The following is a 6,566-nucleotide window of genomic DNA, read 5'->3' on the forward strand; positions in this document are numbered from 1 at the left end:
TTCTACCATTTATGTTACGGTTAAACGAATGATATATTTCAGGTTAAGGTTTGGGAGTAAGTTTAGAAATATGTTTAGATTTAGGTTAAGTGTTAGTATTAGAGTTAGAGTCCTCATTAGGTTAGGGTTTGGGTCAGGATTTAGGCGTAGTTCTAGGGTGAGGGTTAGGCCACCATTTGAGTTAGGGTAAAAGTAATGATATATTTCAGGTTAAGGTTAGGAAATAAGTTTAGGGATTCGGTTAGATTTAGCTTAAGTGTTAGTATTTGCCTTAGAGTCCTGGTTAGCTTAGGGTTCGGATCAGGGTTAAGGTGTAGGGCTAGAGTTATTGTTAGGTCTAGCATTTGAGTTACGTTTAAAGTAATGATATATTTCATGTTAGGGTTAGGGTGTAACTTTACTAGTATAGCTGGATTTGGATTTACTCTTAGTGTTTGTGATAGTGTCTTGGTTAGGTTAGGGTTCGGGTCAGGGTTAAGGTGTAGCGCGAGGGTTAGGGTTAGGGCTAGGATAGGTGTTACGTCTACCATTTGAGTTAGGGTCAAAGTAATGGTATATTTCAGGATACGGTTAGTTAGTAAGTTTAGGGATATGGTTAGATTTAGGTTTAGTGTTATTGTTTGAGTTAGAGTCCAGGTTAGTTTAGGATTCGGGTCAGGATTAAGGTGTAGGGCTAGGATAGGTGTTACGTCTACCATTTGAGTTAGGGTCAAAGTAATGGTATATTTCAGGATACGGTTAGTTAGTAAGTTTAGGGATATGGTTAGATTTAGTTTAAGTGTTAGTATTAGATTTACAGTCCTGGTTAGGTTATGGTTCTTGTCAGGATTAAGGTGTAGGGCTAGGCTTAGAGTTAGTTCTACCCTTTGAGTTAGGGTTAAAGATATATTTCAGGATAGGGTTAATGAGTAAGTTTATGGATATGGTTAGATTTAGGTTAAGTGTTAGTATTAGAGTTAGAGTCCTGGTTAGGTTAGAGTTCGGGTCAGGATTATGGTGTAGGGCAGGGCTTAGGGTTAGGTCAGCCATTTGGGTTAGGTCCAGCATTTGAGTTACGATTAAAGTAATGATATATTTCAGGTCAGAATTAGGCTGTAAGTTTAGGTTTATGGTTATATTTAGGTTTAGTGTTAGTGTTTGAGTTAGAGTCCAGGTTAGGTTAGGGTTTGGGCCTGTGTTAAGGTGTTGGACTAGGGTTAGGTTTATTTAAAGCATTTGAGTTAGGGTTAAAGTAATGACATATTTCAGGTCAGAATTAGGCTGTAAGTTTAGGTTTATGGTTATATTTTAGTTAGGGTTAAAGTAATGATATATTTCAGGTTAGGGTTAGGAAGTAAGTTTAGGGAGTCACTTAGATTTAGCTTAAGTGTTAGTATTGGAGTTAGAGTCCAGGTTAGGTTAGGGTTTGGGTCAGGGTTAAGTTGTGGGGCTGGGGTTAGGGTTAGTTAAAGCATTTGAGTCAGGGTTAAATTAATGACATATTTCAGGTCAGAATTAGGCTGTGAGTTTAGGGTTATGGTTATATTTACGTTTTGTTTTAGTGTTTGAGTTACAGTCCAGGTTAGGTTAGAGTTCGGGTCAGGGTTATGGGGTAGGGCTAGGGTAAGGGTTAGGTCTACCATTTGATTTAGGGTTAAAGTAATGACATATTTCAGGTCAGTATTAGGCTGTAAGTTTAGGGTTATGATTATATTTACGTTTAGTGTTAGTGTTTGAGTTAGAGTCCAGGTTAGGGTTTGGGTCAGGGTTAAGGTGTAGGGCTAGGGTAAGGGTTAGTTCTACCATTTGAGGTAGGATTAAAGTAATGATTTATTTCAGGTTAGGGTTAGGGAGTAAGTTTAGAGACATGGTTAGATTTAGGTTAAGTGTTAGTATTTGAGTTAGAGTCGTGGTTAAGTTAGGGTTCGGGTCAGGATTTAGGTGTAAGGCTAGGGTTAGGGTTAGGTCTACCATTTGAGTTAGGGTTAAAGTAATAATATATTTCTGGTTAGCGTTAGGAAGTAAGTTTAGGGATTCAGTTAGATTTAGCTTAAGTGTTAGTGTTTGAGTTATAGTCTTGGTTAGGTTAGGGTTCGGGTCAGGGTTAAGGTGTAGGGCTAGGGTTAGGGTCAGGTCCAGCAGTTTAGTTAGGGTTAAAGTAATGATGTATTTCAGTTTATGGTTCGGAAGTAAGTTTAGGAAGTCGGTTATATTTAGCTTAAGTGTTAGTATTTGAGTTAGTATCCTGGTTAGGTTAGGGTTCTGGTCAGCAGTAAGGTTCAGGGCTAGTGTTAGGGTAAGGTTCAGCATTTGAGTTTGTGTTAAAGAATGATATATTTCATGTTAGGGTTAGGGTGTAAGTTTAGGATTATAGTTAGTTTTTTGTTTACTGTTAGTGATTCTGATAGAGTCGTGGTTAGGTTAGAGTTCGGTTCTGTGTTAAGGTGTGGGGCTAGGGTTTGAGTTAATTAAAGCATTTGAGATAGGGTTAAAGTAATGATATATTTAAGGTCAGAATTAGGCTGCAAGTTTAGGGTTATGGTTATATTTTCTTTTAGTGTTACTGTTTGAGTTAGACTACAGGTTAGGTCAGTGTTTGGGTCAGGGTTAAGGGTTAGGGTTAGGGTTAGGGTTAGGAGTTGGGGTTAGGGTTAGGGTTAGGGTTAGGGTTAGGGTTAGGGTCAGGGTTAGGGTTAGGGTTAGGGTTAGGGTTAGGGTTTAGGGTTAATTGAGTTAGAGTCCTTGTTAGGTTAGGGTTCGAGTCAGCGTTAAGGTATTGGGCTAGGGTTAGGGTTAGGTTCAGCATTTGCGTTAGGGTTAAAATAATGATATATTTCATGTTAGGCTTAGGGTGTACGTATAGGATTATAGTTAGATTTGAGTTTACTGTTAGTGTTTGTGATAGAGTCGTGGTTAGGGTAGGTTTCGGGTCTGTGTTAATGTGTGGGGCTAGGGTTAGGGTTAGTTAAAGCATTTGAGTTAGGGTTAAAGTAATGATATATTTCAGGTCAGAATTAGGCTGGAAGTTTAGGGTTATGGTTATATTTACGTTTAGTGTTAGTGTTTTAATTAGAGACCAGGTTAGGTTAGGGTTCGGGTCAGGGTTAAGGTGTACTGCTAGGGTTAGGGTTAGGTCTACCATTTGAGTTAGGGTTAAAGTAATGATATATTTCAGGTTAGGGTTAGGAAGTAAGTTTAGGGATTCAGTTAGATTTAGCTTAAGTGTTAGTATGTGATTTAGAGTCCTGGTTAGGTAAGGGTTAGGGTCAGGATTAAGGTGTAGGGCGAGGGTTAGGGTTATTTCTACCATATGATTTAGGTTTAAAGTAATGATATATTTCAGTTTAGGGTTTGGGAGTTATTTTAGGGATATGGTTAGATTTAGGTTAAGTGTTTGTATTTGAGTTAGAGTCCTGGTTAGGTTAGGGTTTGGGTTAGGATTATGGTATAGGTCTAGGTTTAGGGTTAGGTCTACCATTTGAGTTAGCGTTAAAGTAATGATATATTTCAGGATTGGGTTAAGGAGTAAGTTTAGGGGCATGGTTAGATTTAGGTTAAGTGTTAGTATTTGATTTAGAGTCCTGGTTAGGTTAGGGTGCGTGTCTGGGTTAAGGTGAAGGGCCAGGGTTAGGGTTAGGTCCAGCATTTGAGTTAGGGTTAAAATAAGGATATATTTCATGTTAGGATTAGGGTGTCCTTTTAGGATTATAGTTAGATTTAGGTTTACTGTTAGTGTTTGGGATAGAGTCGTTGTTAGGTTAGGGTTTGGGGCTTTGTTAAGATGTGGGGCTAGGTTTAGGTTTAGTTAAAGCATTAGAGTTAGGATTAAAGTAATGATATATTTCAGGTCAGAATTAGGCTCTAAGTTTTGGGTTATGGTTATATTTATGTTTAGTGTTAGTGTTTGAGTTAGAGTCCAGATTTGGTTAGGGTTGGGGTAAGCGTTAACGTGTAGGACTAGGGTTAGCGTTAGGTCTACCATATGAGTTAGGGTTAAAGTTATGATATATTTCAGGTTAGGGTTAGGAAGTAAGATTAGCAATACGGTTAGATTTAGGTTACATGTAAGTATTTGACTTCGAGTCCTGGATAGGTTAGGGATGGGTCAGGGTTAAGGTGTAGGGCTAGGTTTAGGGTTCGGTCTAGCATTTGAGTTAGGCTTATAGTAATGATATATTTCATGTTAGGGTTATGGATTAAGTATAAAGATACGGTTAGATTTAGGTAAAGTGTTAGTTTTTGAGTTAGAGTCCAGGTTATTTTAGGGTTTGGGTCAGGGTTAAGATGCAGGCCTAGGGTTAGGGTTTTGTCTGGCATTTGAGTTAGGGTTAAAGTAATGATATATTTCAGGTTAGGGATAGGGAGTAAGTTTAAGGATACGTTTAGATTAAGGTTAAGTGTTAGAATTTGAGTTAGAGTCCTGTTTTGGTTAGGGTTTGTGTCAGGGTTAAGGTTGTGGCTAGGGTTAGTGTTAGGTCCCGCATTTGATTTAGGGTTAAAGTAATGATATAAATCATGTAAGGGTTAGAGTGTAAGTTTAGGACTATTGTTACATTTCGGTTTACTTTTAGTGTTTGGGATAGAGTCGTGGTTAAGTTAAGGTTCGGTTCTGTGTTAAGGTGTTGGGCTAGGGTTAGGGTTACTTAAATCATGTGAATTAGGGTTAAAGTAATGGTATATTTCAGGTCATAATTAGGCTGTAAGTTTATGGTTATGGTTATATTTACATTTAGTTTTAGTGTTTGATTTAGAGTCCAGGTTAGGTTCGGGTTCAGGTCAGACTTATGGTGTAGTGTTATGGTTAGTGTTAGCTGTACCATTTGACTTAGGGTTAAAGTAATGATATATTTCACATTAAGGGTAGGGAGTAAGTTTAGAGATATTGTTAGATTTAGGCTAAGTTTTAGTATTTGAGTTTGAGTCTTGGTTAGGTTAGGGTTCGGTTCAGGGTTAAGTTGTAGGGCTATGGTTAGGGTAATGTCTACCATTTTAGTTAGGGTTAAAATAATGATATATTTCAGGTTAGGGTTAGGAAGTAATTTAGGGATATGTTTAGATTTAGGTTAAGTGTAAGTATTTGACTTAGAGTCCTGGTTAGCTTAGGATTTTTGTCAGGGTTAAGGTGTATGGCTAGGGTTAGGATTAGGTCCGAATTTGAATTAGGATTAAAGTAATGATATATTTCTGGATAGGGTAGTGTGTAATTTTAAGGTAATACTTATATTTCATTTTACTTATAATGTTAGGGATAGAATCTTGGTTAGGTTAGAGTTCAGGTCCATGTATGGGTCTGTGGCTTGGGTTAGGGATAGTAAAAGCATTTTAGTTTGGGTGAAAGTAATGATATATTTCAGGTCGGGGTTAGGGTATACGTTTAGGGTTATGGTTAGATTTAGGTTTAGTATAAGTGTTTGGGTTAGTGTCCAGGTTAGGTTTGGGTATGGGTTAGGTTTCAGGTGTATAGCCAGGGTTAGGATTAAGTCTAGCATTTGATTTCGAGCTAAAATTATTTTATATTTCAGTATAGCGTTAGGGTGTGAGTTTAGGAATACGATTAGATCTAGGTTTGGTGTTAGTGTTTGAGTTAGAGTACTGGTTACGTTTGGGAACGGATCAGTTTAACCCTACCACAAATGCTAGACTTAACCCTAATCCTACCCCAACACGTAAACCTTGAACCAAATTCAAATCTATACATTACTATATCTAATACACTAACACTTAGCAGAAATCTAACGGTAACTCTAAATTAAGCCATAATCTGAACTTGAAATATATCATTACTTTAACCCTAACTCAAATGCTTTAATTAAACCTAACACTAGCCCCACACCTTAACACAGACCCGAACCCTAACCTAACCACGACTCTATCCCAAACACTAACAGTAAACCCAAATCTAACTATACTCCTAAACTTACACCCTAACCCTAACGTGAAATATATCATTACTTTTTTTTGGGGGGTGGGTCTCTTCCAATGTTTTTTTTTTTTAATTTTATTTTTTATTATCATCATCATAATCTTCTTTATATTACATTGGATTACATATAACTTTACAGTGTATTACATTGTTTTTTCAAAAGGGAATGCCATGAATGTCCGTCAGTACAGAGACATTAATCTCCCCACCTCAACATTCAATATCTTTTCTATGTTTTCCTCAATCATTATTTTTATTATTCTAATTATTTTTTAAAACAGTCAATTGCTATTTCTCATTTTGCTTGTAAAAATACCTTGCCCATCATGAAATACTTCTCAGACCAATCCAGTTGAGAATACTATACATGTTATCATCAACAGTTAATAAGTCCCATCTGTTTCTCACTAACGTCCTGCCTCTCTGTTGTTCACTGCTATCTTTTTTTTATTTATTAATTCACTTTACACCATCACAACACACAAATGAATTTTCCATCCAAAATACACTGTGCATTGACTCAATCAAGTACCTCCGCATATATGTTCTCAGCAAATAATTTTCCAATTCTTACGTCCTGCATACCTTGCCCTTAGTCTTGCCATCCCTGATTCCCCATCCCCCACCCTCTGCTATGTCCCACCTTCCCCCCCCTTTTACCCTG

The sequence above is a fragment of the Tupaia chinensis genome, unplaced genomic scaffold (assembly GCF_000334495.1).
Source record: "Tupaia chinensis unplaced genomic scaffold, TupChi_1.0 Scaffold148904_1, whole genome shotgun sequence".
Lineage (NCBI taxonomy): Eukaryota > Metazoa > Chordata > Mammalia > Scandentia > Tupaiidae > Tupaia > Tupaia belangeri.